The sequence below is a fragment of the Macrotis lagotis genome, chromosome 1 (genome assembly GCF_037893015.1).
Source record: "Macrotis lagotis isolate mMagLag1 chromosome 1, bilby.v1.9.chrom.fasta, whole genome shotgun sequence".
Taxonomy (NCBI): domain Eukaryota; kingdom Metazoa; phylum Chordata; class Mammalia; order Peramelemorphia; family Peramelidae; genus Macrotis; species Macrotis lagotis.
In genome coordinates, this window is record NC_133658.1 from 643,844,165 (window position 1) to 643,870,479 (window position 26,315).

The 26,315-nt window shown below is 38.5% G+C and overlaps 1 long non-coding RNA gene across 1 annotated transcript in view; it reads right to left on the reverse strand.

Moving 5' to 3' along the window:
• Nucleotides 1–14,232: 14,232 nt before the first annotated feature.
• Nucleotides 14,233–26,315, reverse strand: part of LOC141522245 (uncharacterized) — a 34,498-nt gene continuing 22,415 nt past the window's right edge. Inside the window, exon 3 of the long non-coding RNA XR_012478167.1 lies at nt 14,233–14,345. This is a non-coding gene — a long non-coding RNA (uncharacterized LOC141522245). The remainder of the gene's footprint in view (nt 14,346–26,315) is intronic.

Sequence of the window (26,315 nt, forward strand, 5' to 3'; positions counted from 1 at the left end):
GACTCAGTTCTCTGTATATTTTAGAAATGAATCCTTTGTCAGAAATACTAGTTGTAAAAATTGTTTCCCAATCTACTACACTCCTTTTGTTCTTGGTTAAAGTAAACAACAGATTACTATAATCATTTCCTGCTATTGTACCTAGTCTATTCCACTGGTCCACCACTCTCTTTCTTAGCCAATACCAGACAGTTTTGATGCACTTTTTTCATTAAATCCCTGGAAATTCTTGTCTTTTTATTTCTCCATATGAATTTATTTATAGTTTCTTCTAACTCATTAAAGTATTTTTTTGGAATTTTGATTGGTAGGGCACTAAACAAATAATTTAATTTTGGTAGAATTGTCATTTTTATTATATTAGTTCAACTTATCCATGAGCAGTTGATATTCGCCTAGTTATTTAAATCTGATTTTATTTGTGTGAGAAATATTTTCTAATTGTTTTCCAAAAGTTTCTGAGTCTGCTTTGGCAGGTAGACCCCCAGGTATTTTACATTGTCTGAAGTTACTTTGAATAGGATTTCTTTTTCTAGCTCTTTCTGCTGTATCTTGCTAGTCATATATAGAAATGTTGAGGATTTGTGAGGGTTTATTCTATATTTTGCAATTTTGCTAAAGTTGCTCATTATTTCAGTAGTTCTTTAGTTCATTTTTTTGGGATTCTCTAGGTGTACCATCATGTCATCTGCAAAGAGTGAGAATTTTGTCTCTTCTTTCCCAATTCTACTTCCTTCAAGTTCTTTTTCTTGTCTTATTGCTGAAGCTAACATTTCTAATACAATATTGAGTAGTAGTGGTGATAATGGACATCCTTGTTTCATCCCCAATCTTATTGGGAATGCCTCCAGCCTATCTTCATTGTATATAATGCTTGTTGATGGTTTCAGATAGATACTGCTTATTATTCTAAGGAACAACCCATTTATTCCCATGCTCTCTAGTGTTTTTAGCAGGAACGGGGGCTGCATTTTGTCAAAAGCTTTTTCAAAATCTATTTATATAATCACATGATTTCTGATGGGTTTGTTATTGATATGATTAATTATACTAACAGTTTTCCTAATATTGAACCAACCCTGCATTCCGGGGATAAAACCTATTTGGTCATAATGTATTGTCCTAGTAGTAATTTCTTGTAATCATTTTACTAAGATTTTATTTAAGATTTTTGCATCTAAATTCATCAGGGAGATAGGTCTATAATTTTCTTTCTCTGTTTTAACTCTTCCTGGTTTAGACATCAGCACCACATTGGTGTCAAAGAAAGTTGTCAAAGAGTTAGGCAGAGTTGGGAGGCATGTTTTGAAAATGCCTGGAGAGTCTGTAATTACAGACTCTTATATGGTAAGGTAGGAATTAAGTGCATTCAGAATCCAGAGGGAGATTGGTCCTGCTGGAAAAGGTCTGAAAAACCTTCTCAAAACTTTCTCAAAAAAGAAAAAAGAAAAGAACCTGATTCTCCTAGGAAGGATGGGCTCCGGATAAGTTGGGAGGATCAGAGGAGGCATGCCAGTGGTGGAGAGGGGAAAATGTCTTACAACACTGATTAAAGTTCCAAAGGCAAGGATGAACTTAAGAATGTAGTGCATTTGGGGAATAATTGAGGAGAAAGCCCTGGGTGAGCCCTGGGTCTGGAGCTTGGGGTACATTAGTATGTGTTTGATGCCCCTCAACATTTGGATTCAGGTATAGATAAATTAGAATGAAAACAAAAGGCGTGGGTTTTTTATTTTTTATTCTTAAGATGCAGAGTTTTTTGTAGAAGCATGCTCTGCATTTGAATGAGAGATTAGGGATTCATAGAGGGCTCACAGTGGGTACTTAGAATCCTCTATTTCATAGAGGCAGATAGATGAAATTTGTGAGATAAATGTATATTTATTCATACACACTTATATGCACACACACGTATACATGCACACACATATATTTCACATGCATACACACATGTATATACCTATATGTACATACATATATGTGTGTGTATATATGTATATGTGTGTGTATATATATATATACAATTCCTAGGTTAGGACAGCTAGGTGGTTCAGTGAATAGAGCACCAGCCATGGAGTCAGAAGGACCTGGCCTCAGACATTTGACTCCTACTAGCTGTGCGACCTTTGTCAAGTCACTTAACCCTGATTGTCTCTCAACCAGGGCCATCTCTAATCATCTTTATCCATATCTGGACACTGGACTCAGATGACTCCAGAGGAGAAAATGAGACTTGTGATTTAACACAGACCCTTTTCATTTAAATCCTATTCACTTATCACCTCCCTGATGTCATGCATGGCTTTCTTTGAGAATGAAGAACAAACATTATCATCATCATCAATATATGTGATATACATACATACACTACCTCAAATAATCCTTTAGCTTCTGAGGTACCTTTGAAGCACTGATGGGTAGGGAATCTGTAGCAGCTTCCTCCTGCTGCTCTAATTTTCTAGCTTCATGATAGAGCTAGAGCTGCAAGAGAATTCAAAGGTCATCTTGACCAACTTTTTCATTTTCCAGATGAGGAAACTGAGGTCAGGGAGTAACTTGCTCAATATCACACAGTAAGAAATTGGAAATCATCACATATACTCCTTCCCCTTGAAATATAATAAATTAATGAGATGCCCTTCCTTGGGCAAATTGATAAATTTTCAGGATATATCACAAGATCTCAGAATGGTTGAGTAGAAAAGATATCTTTTTGAACTCCTCAGAGCAGACTATAGAGGTGCTTTCCTAGGTTCAACCAGTGTGTATAGGATGGAGAGATATTTGTGAGAAATAAGGTTGCATTGCTACAGGATGGGCCAGATTATTGTTTATCCCTCATTTTCAAAGAGGACCAATGACATCACCATGTGATTTCTTGACTTCCCCTTGAAATGAATTTAAGTGAGACAGACAAAGTGGTCAGCTTTACTTTCTCTTCTAGAGTTATTGAAGTTCAGGGAGAAGATAGAAGTCAAGATGACTGGCAATGGTCCAGGATGCAGTGGATGCCCTTGGCTTCTTTGATGACTGACCAAACTCTAACTGATCCACAACGCCTGTTTCAACTGCCTTCCTGACCAATGGCACAAGCTGTTCTCATCTGCCTGTTCTGTCAGGTAAATCTTTACCTGCCTGGGGGAGACAACCCCCCAACTCATTGATGGGTTTTAGATCTTTCAGTTGCCCCAAATGGTTTAGACCATCTGATGAGAGAGTTTTACCTGGGTGTGGCCACTATATATGGTACAGTTTAAAGGAGCCATGAGTGAGAATTGACTGCAAGGTGGACACCAACAGTAGATGACCAGCCCTGAAAAGGCCTTGGCAAGCCCTTACAACAGGGAGCTTGAACATTCCACACACTCAGGGGAACCAGATTACATGGGATTTTGCATGCTATGCTAAGGAATTTGAACTTAATCCTAATAATGATGGAGAAGCTGGAGGTTTCTGAGCAAGGAAGGATATCCTGGGAGGTATGATACTGAGAAAATATCTCTTGTTCTTTCCATTTCCATTTCTTCAAGTTTTAGCTTGTATACTTTTGTCCTTCAAGTGGCAGGAAGTCTCATATCATTCTTGGATCTTGTCCTGATAATAAATCATCCTTGTAGTGGATCTTGCCTTTTCCTTCTCAAGGCCTCTGGGCTATGCCTAACTCTCCCAGCTGTCCTGTCTTTGCCACACCCCCAACTGCTATTGGTCTGGTCTTCTTTCCTCCTTATCTCACTTGTGCTTCAGGTTGGTTTCCTTTTAAGGTTGGCTTTCTGTAATTAGAAGGGAACCACCCAAAGCCAAGTTTTTCCATTTAATTCAATGAACATTTATTAAATGCCTGCTGTGGGGGATACAAAGATAAGAAACAACATATCACTACCCTCAGAGGGTTTAACAATTTAATGGGGCCATGTACATGAGGAATTATACTACACAAAGTAGAATAAAATAAGGATCTTGAACTCTAGAAAACTTTAGAGAAGAAAAAGATCATTTTTATTTAAGGATAATCTTGGAAGTGAGCCTTATGTGAGCCTTAAAGCATAGGAAGCAAATCTGGAAGGGATCTCAGAGGCCATCTAGTCCATCATCCTCATTTTGCTGATGAAGCAGAGACCCAAATTTGGTCAAGTGATTTGGTTTTTTTTTGTTTTGTTTTGTTTCATTTTAAAACTACTCTGCACAAGAAGGATTCCAAAAGGTCTCTACCTTATAAAAGTGAAGAGAGTACAGGTATGGACAAAAAATATAGACTTTCACACTTGGAATATTTCAAAATGATGTGTACAGACACTCCCTCCACTGTTGCAGATCAGGACCCATGGATACATTCTCATTTTTTTTCTCTGTCATTTAACAAATCCACCCTAGAATGTCAACACCAAACTCTGAAGATCTTTGGTGTGTCTTTTAATATTTCTTGAAATCAAGATGCCCTTCTCTCTTCCCTTGTTCTTGCTATGTAATTCTCCCATCTTCTTTTCTAGGCATATAAGTAAGGAGGAAGATTTTTAGTCATTTGTCAGATGTGTTTGATCATTGTCAATAGATTGCAGTCAGTTTATCCCCACCATGTGTCTTTCTATTATCTGTTGGGTCCCCTGTTATTAGTCTTCTTTTTTTAAAAATAACATTTTATCTTTTTTCCAATTGCATGTACATTTTTTGGTATTCATTTAAATAATTTTTAGTTCCAAATTCTCTTCCTCTCTTCCCTTACTCCTCCCTGAGATAGTAATTTGATATAGGTTATACATGTGCAGTCATGCTACACATATTTCCATAATACTCATGCTGTGAAAACAAGCACAGATTTAAAAAAAGATGAAAAACCATGAAATAAATAAAGTGAAAAAAATATGCTTTGGTCTGCACTCAGACTCCACTAGTTCTTTCTCTGGAGGTGGATAGCATATTTCTTCATGAGTACTTTGAAATTCTTTTAAGTCATTCATAATTGATCATAGCACAATGTTGCTGTTACTATGTACAATATACTCCTCCCTCTACTTTTCATCAGTTCATGTAAGTCTTTCTAGATTTTTCTGAAATTTTCTTGCTTTTCATTTCTTTTAGCACCATAATATTCCATCGCAATCATGTACCACAACTTGTTCATCCATTTGTTATTAGTATTCTTTGAAGATCAATCCTTTACTCTAGTCTCTGATGACAACACAGTCCTTCACATCCATCCCCATCCCTTCTATTTGCACCTTTGATCCCATCTCCTCTAGTAATAGTTCTTATAGTGTGAGACTTATAGGTTCCTGTAGGTTTGAGACCCTCTGGGGATACAAGACCCTTTCAGGGGTCTCCAGGTGATCTTCAATGTCAAAATTATTTTCAATAATAGTATTAAATTGGACTTTCTCATTTCATCAGGGACAATTTTAGGGTATCTACAATGGAGAATACCATCTGTATCCAAAGAAAGAATTGTGGAGTTAAAAAAAGACCAAAGACTATTACATTTAATTTTTTAAAAAGGTTATGTGTTATGTAATTTTACTATGTATTATAATTTATTTTTTCTAAAGAATATGATTTTTCTCTTAACACATTCAATTTTGATCAAAGTATAGCATGGAAGCAATGTCAAGACTATCAGACTACCTTCTATGGGGATGGGGGAGGGAAGTGAGATTGAGGGAAAAAATTATAAAATTCAAAAAAATGAAAAAAATAATAAATGTTTTAATTTTTAATTTTATAAATATTGATAGATAAAACATGGGAACCAATATTCTTTGTGGCATTCCTCAATAATTTTAAAAGGGCAAAGGACTCCAAAGAGCAAAAAAATGATTCTCTAGTATATTGCTTCCACAACCCCCATTATCTTCAGTTTCTCCCAATATATTATCCTCTTCCCTGTGAACATACATGGTTTTCCCCTTTAAAACCCAAACCAAACCAAAACAAAACCAGACACAGACTTGATTCTACTATGCCCTCAAGCTATTGTCCTATATTTCTCCTCCATTTCACAGCTAAACTCTTAGAAAAAGCTGTCTATATATCTGTATCTCTGTTTCCTCTCCATTCATTTACTTCTGAATCCTTTTTCATCTGACTTCTGATGTCATTACAATTGAAACTACTCAAAGTTATCAGTGATCTCATAATTGCAAAATTGAGGCCTTTCTCTTTCTCTCTTTGGCAATCAGGGTTATGTGACTTGCTCAGGGTCACATAACTAGTAAGTATCTGAGGCCAAACTTCGACTCAGGCCCTCCTGATTCCAATACCATGCTGTATTCACAGCAACATCTAGTTGCCAATGACTTTCTCAATTCTCCATCTTTCCTTCCTTCCTTCCTTCCTTCCTTCCTTCCTTCCTTCCTTCCTTCCTTCCTTCCTTCCTTCCTTCCTTCCTTCCTTCCTTCCTTCCTTCCTTCCTTCCTTTCTTTCCTTCCTTCCTTCCTTCCACAATGGGGTTAAGTGATTTGCCCAAGGTCACACAGGTAGTTAAGTATCTAAAGTCAGATTTGAACTCAGGTCCCCCTGACTCCAGGTTTGGTGCTCTATCCACTGTGCCACCTAACTGCCCTGTATTCTCATCATCTTTCTTGTCCTCTCTGCAACCTTAGACACTGTTGATCATCCTTCTGGTACTCTTTCCACTCTGTATTCTCATGACATGGTTTATCTCTTGATTTTTCTATAATATGGCTGTTCCCTCTTAGTCTCCTTTGCTGGATCATCAACTATCCCCACCCCATCTGTGAGTACACCCCAAGGCTCTGTCTTGGACCTTCTATTCTCTCAAGATTGTTACTTGCACATTTTTTTCTTCCCACCTCCCTATAGATTCTATTGACCCCATGTGTAAGAAACTCTCTTTCCCAAATAGGCATCATTGTGACTCTGAATACTGGGCTTAGGGAGCTGTGGGCGTTTTCTCTTCATCCTATTTCCTTTTACCAACTCAGAGAGGGCATGAGCTATACTCAAGGTCACACAGATGGTAGGACCATGCAGTCACAAGGCCTGTCTTCTCATTCTATTTTTCCTTCTGATCAGTTGTTGTTATCATCCATCCTTCATTCTCTAAGGACCAATGACATCATGATCTTGATATACTGGATGTGATGGGACACTTGCCTTGCCTTAGGTCTTTGGCTGATAGCTGAGGGTGAACCTACCTTGCCATTGGGGATCTTGTTGTGGATGGTGCCAGACTGCTTAGGTTTGGCAGCTGCAGATTGCATAGCAGTTGTAGCCATAATTCAGTGTTTCCCCCAGACCCATCTGCAGTGTGCTAGGTGCGCCACTCTGCTTGGCAGGCAGGCGAACACTGAGGGTGTCATATGGCAGATGAGCATTATGCATTTTGAGGTGTTGGGGAAACATGAGTTGTGCCACCAACCCACACCAACATGACATGGCTCTGCTATATGACAGCCCTAGGGAGCATGCAGCCCTGGATGTCCCAGAGGTGTATGCCAGTGCAGTGCTTTCCTTACATGCCACCTGTTAAACATCTGTCTGCTCAGCCTGGTGAGGGGAGAGAAAGGTTATTGTGTATGTTTCCACTACCCCAATTCTGGGAGCAGGGATATTTTACCACTGTGAGGATGTTGAGGTTTCTAGTGCCTTGTTGTACTTATATGGTTGAGACACTCTACTGTGGATGGGAGACAACATTTCTGTTTCCTTTGGTTCCTAGTCTTGGGAACATGGCTGTCTAGTTGAGGCATTTGGGTGGTGGGGTGGATGGAGCAATGAATCTAGAATGGACCTCAAACAACTACGTTGTGTGACCCTGGGCAAGTCACTTAGGCCCTATTATTTTCTCACCAGGTTGCAATCTAGACTCATGCCCCAGAAAACTCTTCATCCTGGAAGATCACTTTAGCCTTGGAATTCTCACCTGGGAAGAACTCTCCATACCTGTGACTTCTCTCTGATTAGATGAGCCTCCATTTAAGGATTATACCGAGATCAGCCAAATCTTGGTCCTCTCCAGGTTGCAATCTAGACTTCCTCTGCTTGACCCTCACCTCCTATTCTATACCCCCCTTCCCTCCCAGGCCAGCAACTTTTTTCACCCTCTCATCCCTATGTTCATCACTCTCCCACCTTTAGAATGGTGGATAGAGATTGTCTGTCTTTTCCATTTTATTTGTACATTCAGCACTTAGCAGAGTATTTGGCATACCATTATCATTGAATAAATGTTTGTTGATAAGTCTCAATTTCCTCATCTGTAAAATGGAGACAACAATAGCATCTGCCTCCTGGAGTTGTTCTAAGAATAAAATGAAATATTTGTAAAATGCACTGTAAACTTCAAAGCTCTCTACCAATTCCGGCAATTGTGATTCTTGTTGTTCTGTTGTTGTTATGCCAGCTGAGAGTCCTGGACTTGATATGGATGTTGGTTTGGTGGAAGGGAGACAGGGGACTGGGTGAAATGACTTCTCAAGATCCCTCATCCTTCAAGGAATCAGGCTTGTCAGGACTGCGTCTGTCATATTGGTGCATTAGAAAGGTTCTGGGATGGGCAGTCAAGCATGCTTCTTGAGACAGCGTGTCTGGCGGCTGAACGCTGCTCCAAAGCAGGTCGACAGAGATTTATGCTTGTACATGAATTCAATAAACATTCCCAGTCTCCACCCTCCCAACTAGCAGGTGGCCAGAACTGGGCTCCGGGAGATGTTGCAAAGTTGAACCCAGGCAAAGTCTTTGTGGGGGGGGGGGGCTGCTTTACTGAATGAAGAGGCATCCCATAGGAATAGGGGGTAAGGTGGTGGTGGGCTAAGGTAAAAAAAAGCCCACCATCTCACCCAGGACATCTTTGTTCTGGTCTTGACCCTGACATGAGTTCAGTATGATCTTTGGTGAGTCACTTCCCTCCCTATACCTCAGTTTCTCATCTATCAAGTGAGGGTTGATCCTTGGCCAAGGATCATATCAATTAATCAACCAATAAATATTCATTGAATGCCTTCTATATGCCAGTCTCTATACTAAGCACTGGGGGATACAGAGGCAAAAGACAATCCCTGCCTTTAAGGGGCTTCTAGTCTAATGTAGGAGATATGCAAACACACACACACACACACGCACACACACACACACACACACACACACACACACACACACATATATATGAGTGTATTTGTATACAATACAACACATATACACACATATGCATGACACACACATATTTAGGATAAATAGAAAATTATTAACAGAGGAAGGCACTAGAATTAAGAGCAGTTGGGGAAGGCTCCCTGTGCAATTTTAGTTGATACTTAAAGGAAGCTCGGGAGGGCAATAATCTGACTGGAGGAGGAAGAGTGTTTCAGACATGGGGACAGCCTGAGGGAATGCCCAAGAGAGATGGAGTGTCTTGTTTGTGAAACATCCAGGAGGACAATGTTACTAGATGGAAGGGTATGTATTAGAGAATAAGGTGTTTAGAAGACTGGAAAAGTAGGAGAGGACTAGGTTATGAAGGACTTGAATGTCAAATAGAGCATATAAATGCTTTAGGAGTCAATAGGGATTTGAATTTTATTGAGTAAGGGTGTGACATGATCAGATCTGCAGCTTCAGGAAAATCACTCTCATGACTGAATAGAGGATGGACTGGTTTGGGGAGAGACTTAAGCCACGCTGATTTACCAGCAGGCTACTGTAAAAATTCAGGTGTGAGATGATGGGGCCTTGTATTAGAATAATGGCAGGGTCAGAGAGAAGGGGGTATATTTGGGAGATGCAAAGTTGAAATCAAGAGGTCTTAGCAACAATTTGGGATTAGAGATAGGGAGGAATTTTATAACTCCTAGGCTATGAGTCTGAGGTTTTAGAGGTACCAAACCTTGGTGTTGCCTTCTATAGTAATAGGGAAGGTAGGAGTAGGGAAATATTTAGTGGGGAAGAAAATGAGTTCTGTTTTGGACCAATTGAATTTAAGATGCCTACTGGATATCCAGTTTGAGATGTCTGAAAGGCAGATGGAAATGTGAGATTGGAGGTCACCAGAAAATCGTCATCATAGAGATAGTAATTACATCAGCATGGAGATAGTAATTAAATCCAAAGGAGCTGATGAGCTCACCAAATGAAGAGAAAAAGGACACAGGACAGAATCCTGAAGGACACCAAAGGTTAGCGGAGTTGATCTAGAGGAGGATCCAGCAATGGAATCAGAAAAGTAATGATCTGATAGGTAGGAGAACCAGAAGAAAGTGGTATCCCAAAAACCTAGAGAGAAGAGATTGTTAAGGAGGAGAGAGTGATCAATGATGTCAAAAGTTGCAGAAAGTCCAAGAAAAATGAGGATTGACTAAAAGTCATTGGATTTGGCATCTAGGAGATCATTGGTAATTTGGGACAGAGCAATGGAAAGAGAAGCATGGAAACCAGATTTTAAGGAGCTAATCTTTAATCTTGTCTTCCTAACTTTATTGTCAGTACATAGTGTTTATCGACTTATGCTTCTTTTTTTCCTGGGTATCAAGAAAAGTGTCCTGTTCTTGGTCAGTCCCACTCTTGGTGATGGTACTGACCTTTCCAAGACAGGTCAGGGACATTGTTTGGAAGTCAGACCAGGGAATCTGGGTATTGTTGTTAAATAATGTCCTGAGAAATAATCATAATGTGCACTTATGTATTGTTTCAAGATTTACAAAGTATTGGTATTATAACAAGCTTGTGCAGAAGGTAAAAGAAATATTATAATTTCCATTTTACTGAGGAAGAAGATGAGTCCCAGAGAGATTAAATAACTTGGATACTAGTATGCAGCTAAGAAAGATTAGAAGTGGTGCTGATTTGGATCTTCTGATTTGGAGTCCAGGGCTCTTTCCATTTTACTATGCAGAGAATATGTCTGTCTTAAAATTCTCCATGCAGTCCCGTTTTTCCCTTGATTAAAAAAGATATTAGATTAAAAAAGAGAAAAGCAAAGTAGTTCAGATAAAAATAACTAATACTTCAATCAACCAACATTTAGCAAGTGCTTAATTTTCCTCTGTGCTAAGTACCTGAGAAATGGAAAAAAAGGGAAAAAATGGTCCTGGCCCTCAAGGAACTTCCAGTCTAATGGGGAGACAATATGCAAACAACTATATACTGAAATATATATATATATATATATATATATATATATGATAAATAGGAAATAATAAAATAAATGAACTAGAATTAAGAGGGATTAGGAAGACTTCCTGGAGAAGCTGAGATTTTAGTTGGGACTTAAAGCAAGTCAGGGAGCTTAATTGGGGGAGATGATGGGAAACAATCCAGATTTGGGGGACAGTCAGAGTAAATGCTCAGGGCCAAGAAATAGAGTGTCTTGCTCATGGAATTGTAAAGAGGCCCGTGTCATTGGATTTAATAATATGTGGCAGGGAGAGGCAGCAGAAGTTTGAAAAAGTAGGAGGGAGTCAGATTATGCCAAACAGAGGATTTTGTATCAACTGAGTCTGACAGTGTATACACTATTCTACTAATAGTCCTCCATCTTTACAAAGAAAGGAGAGAGGTGCCTTTATCTAGAGAATAGGGTTCACTGATGCCTGAAAGGTCCTGAGACCTCTCATACAATCATGCCCAAAAGAATAAAAAAAGGGCTCAAAGTATCTAATTGAGAATGTAACCATTGCTGACCTTATGATAGAGAGCTATCATGGCCCATTCTTCATATTACAAAGCATGATAGGAAGTTCTCAATATATGTTTATATATATATATATATATATATATATATATATATATATATATATAAACATGTTTGTGTAGGGGTGTGTGTGTGTGTGTGTGTGTGTTAAGGTGTGTATTGTTAAACAATTTCTAGTTCATCCCATTGCATGGGAAATTCTTCAGAGACAAGAATACCATAAGACAAAGGGAAGGCTGTTCTGGTAAACAGTCCTGGTCTCCTCTGATTTTTTTTTTAATTTTCCTTCCTTTCAACCCCCTTAGCTTGAACACACAGATACCCTGTAAGACTGAGGTGCAGCTGATACCTTTATTTGGTTTATTGGGAGCAGCTGCTTCCTTCTTGTTCTCACAGCTCAATTGTACTGCCTTCTTGATTGTGGTAATAAAGAGGTAAATAACAGAATCATAGACTCACAGTATTTCTTAGGATCTCTGGAGTCATTTAAACCAATCCATTCATGAACAGTGACCTGACAAGCAGACCTTATGCTTGAAATCCTCAGGTGAAAAGAACCCTTGATTGTTGCCCCATACACTTTGCCTCAGAAAACTAGTCACTCTTGTACCAACTTTGAGACCACTAAAGAGTTGTTTCAGATGTCAGGGGCCCAGACTTTGTCTGTTAGATTAATAATAATCTTATAATTAAATTATATAAAGACATGTGGAACAGGGTATATAGAATCCTAGACATGGGGTCAGCAAAACCTGAGTTCATATCCAGCTTCAGATACTAAGTGACTCTGGACAAATTAATTTACCTTTGTCTTACCTCAGTTTCCTTATCTGTAAAATGAGGATAACAGAAGCATCTACTTCTCAGGGTTCTTGTGTGAGGATAAAATTAGATACTATTTGTAAGGCACCTTGTAAACCTTAATATGCTCCATAAATGCTAGTTATTATTGTTAGTTAATAATTATCATTTTAAACCAAACCTGTGATTTTAACAATTCAGAAAACTCACAGTAAGGAATTCCCTCTACCAATGAAAATCTGAAACTACTTTCTACCTTATAAAACAGCAGTAGGTGGCAGAGAGGCTCAAACCTAGATCTTCCTGTCTCTGAGCATCTCCTTAGCCACTTTCCACAAAGCTAATAAGTGTCAATAACTGAAGCGCCTGTCACATACATTATCTCATTTAATTGTTGCAACCACTGTGAATAAGTTATTTCCACTGAGGGAGTTAAATGACTTTTCTAAGATCAGTCAGTTGCCATCCTAGGTGGGATTTGAACACAAGCCTTCCTGTCTTTAATTTCAGCTCTTTATCCACTACATGAAGCTGCCTCTGTTTTTTTTTCACTGAATGTGTAATGGTAGGATGCCAGACAACCTGATAAGTACAGAGAGGAAGTACTTTGGGGGCAGATGTCCCTTTTAGCAGCCCTGATATTGCGGCTTGTGGCCGATCATATCTCTAGTCACAGTAAGACTGGTAGCTGCTTGGGGAAGCTGTTCTTTCCTGAATGCCTGAATAGCCTACCTGGGTTCTGGGAGCACTGGGGAGCCTGCTCTGAAGAGGCTGCCCCCTCCTGGCCTTCTCTTTCTTCTCTCCTCCATCTCCCTTCAATCCTCCAGATGCTGCAGCTGCTTGCCCTGCCTTGTGCCCCCTCGCCCGCTGCTACTGATTGCTGTATGAGCTGTTCCATTTATAACAGCCCCACGCGGCCCAGACAGCCCGAGCCGATCCAGAGGCGGGCCCCACTCTTGATTACGGCACTAAAAATAACAATGCTGCTTCTGATGAGAGCTGGGGCTTGGCTCCCCCTCCTCCGGCAGCTCACATTGCTGTCTCTCATTCCTGCACAATGGTTTGGGGGAGGCAGGGAGTGGGGAGAGGATGGGTCCTACTCTACTACCACCAGCCACCACCCTCAGTTACTGAATCCTTCTGCCCCTATCAGTCTTGTGTTCTGGCTTTGAAACAACAGAACATCTGGGATGGATGTGGAACAATATAACCATGCATCTGTCTAGATGTTTTGAATAGATGTGAGTTTTTTCTGAAACTTTTATCTAGATATTTTGTGTGGTATAGACATAACTTTGTGGTGCTTTCAGGATGGAGTTGTAGAGTTTTTACAGTATTATTCACGACTCTCAATTATCTGTGCTAATGGAAGAGTAGCCATATATATATATATATATATATATATATATATATACACACACATACATATATATTATGTATATGTATATAATCCCAAGTGGTCGATGATTCCAAAGCTATTTCTAGTTCACTTATATTTACCCATGGGAGTATTATTTCAGACTCAATGACAAAATCTGATAATGGAAGATGTATGTATCTCCTTCCTAGCCATGCACCAGAGATCATCAGTGATCAGCCATCCTTTTCTTGGTGAGATAGGGTTCAAGGGTAGAAGCAGGTTGAGTAAATTGATGCTTTGGTTGATGCTCCCACTCTAGTGTCTCCTGAAGCAATGAAGACACAACTGTCTATCAGGGAGAGTGATAAAGCTAGAAAGATAGGGTGATGTCATTTTGGGAGACTTCAATGCCAGGCAAAGGAGTTTGAACTTACCCTGATGGCTAATAAGGAACCCTTGAAGATTATCAAACAGAGGATACACCAGATTAGGGCTCAGGGAATCTTAGTTTTATGGTCCAGATGAGGGCAGTCAGGATGATGAAAAGTCCTGAAATCATGCCATATGAAGATTGGTTAATGGATAAAAAGAGCTAGTATTTTCCTTTCCTCATATGACAACTCTAGGTCAAGATTAGGAGGGATGTAGGCAAACTACTTCACTTGAGTCAGAGATGTAGGTGCTTAGTCTCAGAGGCCAGAGGCTTACTCAGCTAGGGTTGCTCCCATCTGATCTCATAGCACTTTATATTCCTCTTATAAAAAATGATAAAAGCTGACATTTATGTTGCAACCATTTTCTCCTTTGTCATTCACAACAGTCTTCTGGCATTGGTAGTACAGAATCTTTTCACATTGAGAAATAAAGGCCCTGATTAGAAAAAGTGAGACATGAGAAAGATTGAGCAATGAGGATCATAGGCAGAAAAGACTTTAGAACTGACTGACTCTCTCATTTTACAAATGAGGAAACTTAGGTATAGAACAGGAAAATGGTGGAGATGGCACAACTAGCAAGAGGGAAGAGATTCAAATCTAGACCCTCTGACTCCAAAGCAATAAATGAATGAAGCATTTATAGATGAGGAAATTGAGGCAAACAAGCTTAAGTAACTTTCCCAGGGTCATACAGCTAAATCTAAGGCCAGATTTGAATTCATGAAGAGAAGTCTTCCTGATTCTAAGCCCAGGGCTCTGTCCTCTGCATCTCCTGGCTGCAAATACACACAACCTAGACAATATATATGGACATATAGCATGTATAAGTGGGAACATATTTATACATATAGAATATTTGCATATAAGTATATATACTTTATATTTAAACATATATATATGCTGTTTATGTATGTAGAGTATGCATTTATGAATATATCACATCTACATAAACATGAAAGGCAGGTAGATGGAGTAGTGGATAGAGTGTCTGGCCTGGAATCTCCAGGAAGACTTCTCTTCTTGAATTCAAATATGGTTTCAGATTCTTCTTAGTTGTGTGACCCTGGGCAAGTCACTTAATTCTGTTTGTCTTAATTTCTTATCTGTAAAATAATTGGAGATGGAAATCTCAAGCCATTCCAGTATCTTTGCCATGAAAATACCAAATGGGATCATGAAGAATCAGACATGATTGAAACAATCTAATAACAACAAAAAAATAATGTGTATATATATATATATACATATAAAATACATATACAAATGCATGTGCATACACACTATGTGTAGTATCTGTATATAAACTATATGTATCTATACCTTTACATACAAATACAAATCAAATACAGTATGAACATATGTGTGTCTATAAATATACATATATTTTTCTATTTGTGTCCCAAGTTTGATTAGAAGAACAGTAGACCAGGGTTCAAAACCAGACTATACACATGATTTATCTTCTAAGGATCTTAGTTTGCTTACTTGTGAAATTAGATTAGATTGATCAGATGACATCTAAAATTCCCTTCATCTCTAAATCTATGACCCATTGGCACAGTCTTTGAGACCCCATTGCCACTTATATAGCATGATGAGGCATTAGAATAAGATTTCGGTAAGTATCCTTGTAAATGGTAATATTCTACTTCTGCAGAATCTTTCACATCTGTCCCTTCCTCTATGTTCCCATTATCATTGTTTTATCTTCTGCTTATATTCTTATAATAGCCTTTTGACAAATCTTTCATCTACTACTTTCCAAAATATCTACCATATCTTACAAAACTAATAGCAATAATAGTTAATATCTTTATAGTGTTTTTGGTTTGGAAAGTGCTTTATATATATTATCTCATTTGATCTTTGCATCAACCCTTTGAGCTAGGTATTATTATCCATGCTTTATAGATTAGAAATTTCAACTCAGAGAGACTGACTTTTTCCAAGTCACACTGTTAGTAAATTTTTGAAGCCAAATTTATAATAGAATGTTCTATTTCTAAGCCCAATTTGTCTATCCATGACAGCACCTAGCTGACTAATTTTCCTTCTTTATTGTCTACCAAGGCAAGTTCAAATTTCTTGTCCTGGCTTTGAAATATTCCACAATTTGTCATAACCTCACCTTTCTAGATTCATCTCCTTTTGTTTCCTTCAGTGTCTGTTATTTCTCATTTAAGAATTCTCCACCCACCATACGATTTCTATTTTCTCTCTCTCTCTCTCTCTCTCTCTCTCTCTCTCTCTCTCTCTCTCATTCAAGCTTTTGCTTATGTGTTCTCTAAAGATCTAAAATGTCCTTCCTTCTTCATTTCACATTTTGAATTGTTAGCCTTCCTTTAAAGTCCACTCAAATTTTACTTCCTTTTAAAATTTCAGAAATGTTAATTTTGGAAGGGACTTCAGGGCCCATCTATATCAACTCATATATGAAGAGAAATACTTTTCACCCACTTAACAAGTGAACATCTAGTCTTACTTTAAGACATCCAGTCAGAGATAACCCATTACTCCCACAAGATTGAGCCTATTTTTACTTTGAGACATCTCTAATTTCTAGGAAGTGTTTCCTTATATCAATCAGAAATTCATCTCCTTGTAACTTTTTACCTATTGCTCCTAATTCTGCCATAGGTTAATCACTTTCTCACAGGATACTGAAAGGCAATTATCAGGTTATCCCTAGAGATCTTCTCTAGGTTTAAACACCTCACTTCCTTGAATAAATCTTCATATGGCATGAACACTAGGACCTTCACCATTTTAGTTACTCTCTTTGGGATACACTCCAGCTAATCAATGTTCTTCCACTTTGACATGCAGAGGTCTACCCAGTATTTCAAATGTGGTTTGACCAGAGTAGGAATCCCTAATTTCTTTATTCCTGGTTGTTATGCATCATCTTCCAAGAAGTTTTTTTCTGATCTCCACAGTCAAAACAAATCTTTCTTCCCTAGAGATTTCACAAAGCACTTAGTTTGCTCCTCCCTTGAATATCTTTTCATGTATTATTTTGAATTATTGTTAACTGTATTAAGGGGTCAATGTAGAACTTGTATTGGTCTCCTAATAGACAATAGGAGAGAAAATATGTTTTACCTAAACTTTTCATCTCCCCTAAGGTCTAGCATAGTGCTCAGCCTACTCTAAAAGCTTAATAACTGTCGAATTCAATAGTAGTCGATTAGTATATTTATGTTGAATGAAGACTAAAAAGATTAGATAGTAATTCCAATAAGAAGTTGAGAGCTTGTTTTATGATAGAAAAACATGGTACAGTTTATTCTCTTTGGAAGAGTACTTTAGTGATTAAACTTTGTGGTTTGATAATGGTTTCTGAATCCGTTTTCTCACCAGATCAACAACTCTTGGGTCCACTTAAAAGCAATTTAGGAATGTATGAATTGCCATATTGGGTCAGGCTATGGTTTGGTTCTGCCAGGCCAGGATCCTGTCCCTAAGAAAAGTGTAGTAAATGCATTTAGATAGTAGTTGTCTCATCTTACCTCAGTTGAAAGATGAATAGACACTAGTTCTTTTTAGTAGCTATGTGAGGTTTTGTCATTTACAAATTGATTCAAATCCTTTTTAAATCCATTTCTACTCTTTTTTTTGTAAGTGTTATGCTAGGGTAATGCTTCATTACTCAATGTGAATTGATACTTCCCTTAATTTCCCTAAACAAATATACACACATTTCAAAGCCCCTTTGTCCCCTTATCCCTAATATGGTAATGCAATATTTAGTAAATAAGTCTGAGAGAATAGGTTTTAATGACAATCCCCCTCAAACTTCCCTTTTTCATAATAAAGAGTCCTAATCTTTAGCTTATTCTCATCTGACAACCCCTCCTCTCTATGACTAGCTATTTTAACCTTTCCTTCTTACTCTTCTTTAGCACCATCATGTCTTGTTAGTAGTTGTAGTGGCTACTTGTTTATACCAATCTTAGAAACAAAGCCCTGAGAGATTTGGAAGAGGACCAGATGTAGAAGAAAATAGCTTCAGGTGTTAATTACCATTTATTTAGATACATAACCAGGAAGAAGTAGCAAATAAACTTGGAAAATCTCATTAGGACCCTTAAGGAATATTTGAAAATGTACATTTTTTTTTTATTAAGAAAGTTGTTATCTTGAGCATTGTCATAATAATGAACTACTCTTTGGCTGATATTTTTTTTCTTCACACACACACAGCAGAACTGTATTAGAAAAGGATTGTGTTGGGGTGGCTAGGTGGCACAGTGGATAAAGCAGCAGTACCTGAGTTCAAATCCAGTCTCAGACACTTAAGAATTACCTAGCTGTGTGGCCTTGGGCAAGCCACTTAACCCCATTTGCCTTGCAAAAAAAAAAAAAAAAAAGGATTGTTTTATATTCACATGTCCAATGTCCTTTCCCAGATAGTTCAATGCTCTACTGACCTTGTTGGACAAGGCAGACCAAGGATGAGAGAGAGGTCCACATTCACTGCATTACTTGAGCCTGATTTTGCTTACTGGTCAATGAGGGAATTGGGCTAGATAAGCTAAGTTCCCTTTTATCTCCTACTCCCCTGGCTCTCTCTATGCAAGGAACTAGGACTGAGTTGTATAGGTAATAAGGGAAGATGAACAACGGAAGATCCCAGGGTCCATGGGAAGGATGGATGAGGGCAAAAGATAGTCTGTCATAATCTGAAAGATAAAATAGAACAAATGGTTGTTAAAGAATTTACTGACAAATTCAGAGGGTTCAAGAGGAAATTTGAACTGGAGGCTAGAACAATGTCAAAGAAAAATCGCCATGGGATAGATTAGAAACCCTGTTTGATAGAAACATCACAAATCATCAGGGAATTAATGCTGTTCTCTGTTTGAGATAGCATCCCTTCACAGTGTAAATGGGCTAATTATTTTAATTTTTTAAAAAATTAACAGATGCTTATTTTCTCTTCCTCCTATCTCTTTATTGCTTCCTGTTCTTCCCTCTCCAAGAGAAACAAAAACCTTAGAACAAATAAATATAATCAAGAAAAACAAATTCCCACCTTGGTCTACATCCAAAAGTGTGTTATCTCATTCTGCATATTAGTTCATTATTGCTCTCTCAGTACAAGTATCTCAAATCATGGCTAATCATTGTGACTATCAGAACTTATAGGACTTTCAAAGTTGTTTGTTTTTATAATGTTGTTACAATATAAATTGTTCTTTTGGTTCTGATCAATTCATTCTGAATCAGATCCTCTATGTCTTTCTAGGTTTCTCCCAAACTATTTCAACAGTTCTTATGATACAATAGTATTTCCTTGCCTCCATATACTAGACTTTGACTGTGCTCCCAAAGTTATAAAACTGTGCATGTTCTCTAACCCAGTGCTATTAATAATAGGTCTATATCCTCCAAATCAAAAAATGAGGAAAAGGACTCATACATACAGTAATATTTAAAACAGTTCTTTTTTTTTGTGGTGGCAAAGAACTAGAAACTAAAAGGAGTGGTACACTGGTTATGCCCTCTACTCATTCACCTGTGTGGGACCAGATATCAAGCCTCTTTCCTGGATCAGAATTTTAGATTTTATGCAGGTGGTTTGTATTTTTTAAAATCCCTAAATACATTCTATTACACATGCCCACGTTAAAACATCTGCCACTTTTCTTCCCACTCACATGGACTTATAAGATTCTCTGTCTGTCTTTCCCCATTGGTTTAGCTTTTCATTACCTAGAAGAGTTTATTCTCATGTGTAGATGCAGATTTCACTGTACAGTCCCTCCTTCAGTTAATTTGTAAAGATAATAAATGACTGTTTCTACCACTGATCCCTGAAGGACTTTTTAAAACTTTGCTAGCTAGAGAAGTGTTCATTTATCCCTACATTTTGTTTCTACTCTGTAATTCTTATTCAATAACAAATAACAAACCTAATGCTATGGTGAGTCAATTTTTAAAACAGCACTCTTTTTTTGGTGGGCCCTTGTTAAAAAGCTTTTTAGAAAGGTTAAGTCAGTTGAGAATACTAGTTCTGCCATAGCTGTATGGAAATTTATCCCCTCAAAATTTCTCTTTCTCTATGTTCCCCCCCCCAATCCATTACAATGCCCTCAACCTACACTAAAGTCTATTTAGCATCTCCATTGAAATTTGCTTTATTCTTTCTCCAGAAAATCATTATTTCTTGTGATCTCAGAGTAAGTAAGGCCTAGCCACATCTCCCCTTCTAAGTCAATGCTTTCTCTTTTCAGAACCACAACTGCTTATATGGTATGGGTTCAAGTTCCCTGATGATACTGATTGCTTTCCTATGGATATACTCCATAAGATCAGAGCTCTGGAGCCAGAAGGTAACTCTCAGGCCATCTAGTCCAACCATCTCATTTTACAAAGGAGGAAACTGAGCCTGGAGTGCTTATCTTGCTCAAGGTCAAACAGGTAAGTATCAAAGGACAGATCTGATTCTCTGATTCAAGTATTGTATCTCAGTACCTCCCTATCATTAGTATATAGAGAAGGAGAATGCTGTAGTGTATTGATTGATTGTGTGTTCTTGGGAAAATCTATTCACTTCTCTGGACATTAGTTTCCTCAATTTCAAAGAGTCTGGGCTAAATGACCCCTAAACCTCAAACTCCTCAAACTCTAAATTTTCTGTAGTACTATCTTTCCCTTTCCAATCCTACATCCCTATGCCTTTAGGAAGTTTAGGGAGGGAATTCCTGTTTGGCCCTGGTTTCTCAGCAGTTAGTTCCCAAACCTGGTTTTGTGGAGGCCATCTGAATTATTTTCCTCTCTGGACACATGTGTTTCATCCATTCTCTGTGGGAGCTGGTGGGGCCTGTCGTGGCAGCAAGGGCTTGAAATTGGATCTGAATTGCCCTTGGCAGATACCATCATATTCTTGATTAGTTTAGAAGCAGCTGAGAGCAATGAAAGGTTCGGAGTAGTAAAGTCTTCCAACATCGTCCCTTTAAGTCCATGGATTCCTCAAATCTGAGTTCAGTCATGCCCTTGAGTTCTGACCCTCCAGTCTCCCAGGGTTTCTGGGAGAATAGTCCAAGGGGATGTGAAAGCTGGCCCCTGTGCTCTGCCTAAAAGAACCTTCACCCTGGGCCTTTCTAGGATTTCTTGGAAAGACTCTATAGCTATAGAAGAAGGAAGATTAGTGTTTGTATGTCTTTTGGTTGGGAGAGGGTGAGGAAATAGAGAAGCAGCAAATCTAAAGGATAGATGGAAAGAGGACTAAATGAGGAATCAAGGAATCTGGTTTATACTACAAGGCCTGCTATGAAGTAATCAAATGACCTTCCTTTTCTTCTCTATAGCCTCACTTCTGGGTAAAATGTAGGAATTGGACCAAAGCCCTAGAGGGCTCAGAAATTCCATGAAAGACTCTTAAAGTTCTATTCAATTCAACAAGTATTTAAGTTTCTACTTTTTGTCAGTGCCAGATACTAGCCATACAAAGAAACATGAGACAGTTCCTGTCCATAAGGAGGGGGTATTTTACTAGAGAGAAATAAGATAGATAGAGTTAAGCAAATATGAAATATATGCAATTTAAATTTAGGCCTGGACCAAGGAGGCCTCTAACAATAGAAGGGTTAGAATTGAAAATTAGAAAGACTGTGCAGCACTTAAACAGAATGCTGATGAGAAGTAGGAGTTCTAAGAAACAGAGATGAGGAGGGAATGCCTTCCAGGAATGGGGGAACAGTCTATATAAAGTAATAGATGTTAGAGATGGGATATTGTACACAAGAACCTGCAAGTAGATCAGTGAGGTTAGAATATAGAGTACATATTGGTGAATAATTAATGTGAAGTTATTCTAGAAAGATTGTTTGGGGTTCCCTGGAAGCCTGAGGGCTCTTGGTTTGGGGACGCAACAACCCATTCATCTTTTCTGTCCCACCTCAAGTTCCCTGTACCTTTGATTTTCTTTCTGCAAACAGCTTCTGGTAAGGTCCCACCTTCTCCAGGGAGTCTTCCTTGATTAATTTGGTAGAGGCAGCCAATTCTTCCTTCTTGCCAAGCATTCAAACTCCCTACATTCCTCCTCTGATCCATGTGCTTTTAGCTTACCCAATTCATATAACTTTTTCTCCAGAGAGTGTTTGTATTGTTTATATGTATGTGTTTCTGGCTAAAATCCTTCTTTCTGAAGCTAGTCTCCCTGCCTCCAGTCTTTCCTCCCTCCTCCAATCAATCCATCCTACATGGTTGCTGCCAGATTAATCTTTCTAATGCATAATTGAGAGCACCTTCTCTGCTCAGGGCAGTTCAGTGATTCCCTGTTGTCTATTAAATAACGTCCAGATGTCTTATCCTGGCATTCAAGGTCTTCCCCAATCTAATAAAATGTCACCTTTCAGGTCTTGTCATATACTACTCCCCTTTTCGTGTGCTATGTCCTAGTCAAATTAGATGATATGCCATTGCTTTTCTCTGCTCTGCCTCTGTCTTTGCTCACAGATTTACCTGTGGCTAAAGTCCCCTCTCGAAAGCATAGACAACATACCACCTCCTGTATTAATCTTTCTCCAGGTCTCCCCATCGACATTGCAGCTTCATGTATTTTAACCTGACAGTACCAATTCTTCCCCTCTCATACTCCCCAGAGTATATTGTTCACACCTCTTTTGAGCATATCTCTATAATTTTGTATTATAGTTATTTGTATTTGTGTTGTTCTACCCTATGCAATTTCCAATTCCACTAAGTCACAGACCATGCTTTATTCAATTCAATGACTTTTTATTTGCTTCTTCAGACTGTAACAGTGCATAGAAACCTGACCTCTAAGAAAGATATCCTGGGTTCAAGTCTTTCCTCTGATGTTGACTGGTTGTGTAACTGCACAAGTCACATAAGCTCTCATTGCCCTCAGAAAACCTCTAAGGCTCTCAGGTGCATCAGGAGAGGCAATTTTCTCACCAAGAATCTTCTGTTAAAAACAAATCAGTGACCCAGACCAATATAATAAGATGCAAAGTACTAAATTAGACTCTAGGGCAAGGGGTCTTAATCTGGGGATTTATGAATGTGATTTTTAATATATTTATATAATTCATCCATAATGTATTAAAATATTATTAGTTTCTTTTCTAATCATATGTGTTTTATTCCATGCATTTAAAAGCATAATTCTGCAAAGTAATTCATCCACAGACTTTAGCAGACTGCCAAAGGGTCCGGACACCCAAAAAGCTGAAGGTCCTGTGCACCCCACCCCAAAAAAAACCTAAAAATGAAAAAAAAAAGAATATCTGGTGAAGGGATCCCAGAGGATTATATTCTAAGATAAATCCTCAATTTGGGGCTTCTTGCTGAGAATAATGCAAATTTTGGGGCTTCAGTAAGCCACTATCTGATCACTTCAGAGTCTGGAGAGGGGGAAAGAGTATTGCTACAGCTTCTGTTATTGATTGTACTACACAGCCTCAACTATTTGTCTTTCTTTAACCCCATTCTCTCCCCACTGAATATTTATTCACCTAGGTCATGGCCTCATGCCTGGGTCTCTCCCTATCATGGTAGTCAACTGGACTAGCATTTTATCACATAAGTAGAGGGTACTTTCATTCAATCAGCTGCTTTGTAGGATTTTAGGTTTTTGGTAAGCCAACACCCTATTTATTTCCACCCGTTGAATTTCTCGTTACATACACAGCTCTGAAACTTTTTCCTATATAAAGTCTTTTTGGATCCCAGCCCCTTTCTCACAGTCCCCACCTATCTATTCCTCATTCTAAGTGTTCTGTCCCCCCTTTATATTTTCCTAGACAACTTCATTTCTTCCCCCCCCCCTCCCCCAATGCCGCTCTACTTTATATGATGTTCCTTTCTTGCACATTGGATCTCCTATTCAGTCATTTTTCAGTCATGGTCATTTTTCCCATGGGATTTTCTTGGCAAAAGTACTGGGGTGGTTTGCCATTTCCTTCTACTGCTGATTTTACAGATGAGGAAACTGAGGCAAAAATAATTAAGTGATTTGTCCAAATTCACACAGCTATTAAGTGTCTGAGGTCAAATTTGAACTCAGAAAAAGTTTTCCTGACTTCAGGATTGGTACATCATCCATTGTACCATGTAGCTGTCCAAATTTCCCTTACTAGTAAATTTCTTAAGGACAGAGGTTGCATTGTTTTTGCACAATGTGACACAGTGGATATAGTACCCTACCTGGAGTCAGGAAGACCTGAGTTCAAATCCTACCTTTGACACTTGATAGCTGTGTGATCCTGCATAAATCATTTAACTTCTGTTTTATTTATTTAAGGAAATGGGGTTAAGGATTATTTAAGGAAATGGTGGTCCAAGGCCACACAGCTAGGTAATTATAAAGTGTCTGAGGCCAGATTTAAACTCAGGCTCTCCTGACTCCAGGGCCAGTGCTCTATCCTCTGCATCACCTAGCTGTCCCTATCCTGATATTCTTATATTAAGCCCTGTGTTCCAACTGTTCTTAGCTCTGCCCAGTCCTCTACTTTCTTAAGGATTCTCTTCTACTACTGGACACAGAACTTTGTACATGCTTAATTATACAAATGGATCTGTGATCTCCTCATGTAGATATTCCCACCAGCGATGCAGATTGCATTCTATCCATACCTGCTCTTTTCCACTGAGTCTTGTTCATGTCCTCTATGTCAGACCCAAAGGTTTTGCCCAACATCATGTCCCAACATGAAACCTTCCTTGATTTCTCTGAACATCTTAAGGATTGTCATGGAACATGTAGACCTTCCCTTGCCCTCTCTTGCCACATGCTGTGCTTTAATACTGGCTAAATAAGCATTTGTTGAAATTGCTTTTGAGAATATATGGACCCATTCTGTCTGGGGCATATCCAGGCTTGATTGAATGTTGCCTACAAGAGAGTCATAGTTCATCAAGTGCTGGCCACTAGATCTCAATTGAAATGCCATGACTAATACTGGTTTCAGAGAAGAGATGATGAAACATCCCTCTCTCCTATTGGTAAGGGATCAGTTCAACATTGCATACATCAGCAGCTGTAGTCACTGAGCTTTTGCTTCATTTTTCAACTCATTTCATAACAAATGAGGATTCTTTAGGAATGTACTTAGGAAAAGAATTGGAATATGAAAGACAACAGACATCAATGCAACTTTTAAAAAATGACCAACACCAACAAAGGATTTTGTGGTTTTAGGAACAATATGAAGAAATATATGAGCTGCTTAGAGAAAAGAGGGAGTTTAGAATGCAAGGGTCATAGGGATCATATAATGTTATAGACTGGGAAGACTTAGAAATCACCTGGTCCATCCTCCTCATTTTACAGTCCTCTGTGAAATGCCCAAGGTCACACAAGTGTTAAGTAGCAGAGTCAAGAATCTAGGTTCCCTAACTTCAAACCCATCACACTTTTCCTTGTTAAGATAGCAATGTAGCACTTTAACTCTTTCAATGTTCATTGTAATCCCTGTGAGATAGGGAGGGCTTGCATTAAATTACCATTTTTCAAATAAGGAAACTGATCCTCAATGAGGAGATCACTCACAATTAGTGAGTTGGAGAGGCACCATTGGACTCAAATCTTCTGACTCCAAGATGAGCATCTAGATTATTGAACCAGAGTATTTTCTAAGGCCACATGAGCCTTTCTCAGACACTATCCTATGCTGTTTTCTCCTACAGGGACTATTGTTCATTAAATCCCCTGAGTCATATGACCATTTTTTACAGATGATTTTGTTATAGCTCCTCCATCTTGTACTTGGCTAAATACTATTTAATTGCATCAGGTATGTAAATTTTGGTTGATTCACAGACTGAGTTAGAAGTGGTCCTTGGATGTGACCTTGAGCTAGGGCAGGGTCTACATCTTGTGTTTCTGTGAGCTGGGACATAGCTGGTACTCAATCAAAACTTGTTGAATTGAGTTAATTCAGCTGAATTCAGAACTAGAAAAAGTTTTTACATTAGAGGAGAATCTGGAATTGGGTCTAATAAACTGAAAAAGCATCATGGGGAAAAGCATTGAGCTTGGAGTCAGGAAATGAGGATTGTAAGTCTAATGTCATAGAGGTTCTCTTTGTTTTTTTCAAACTCATAAAATAGA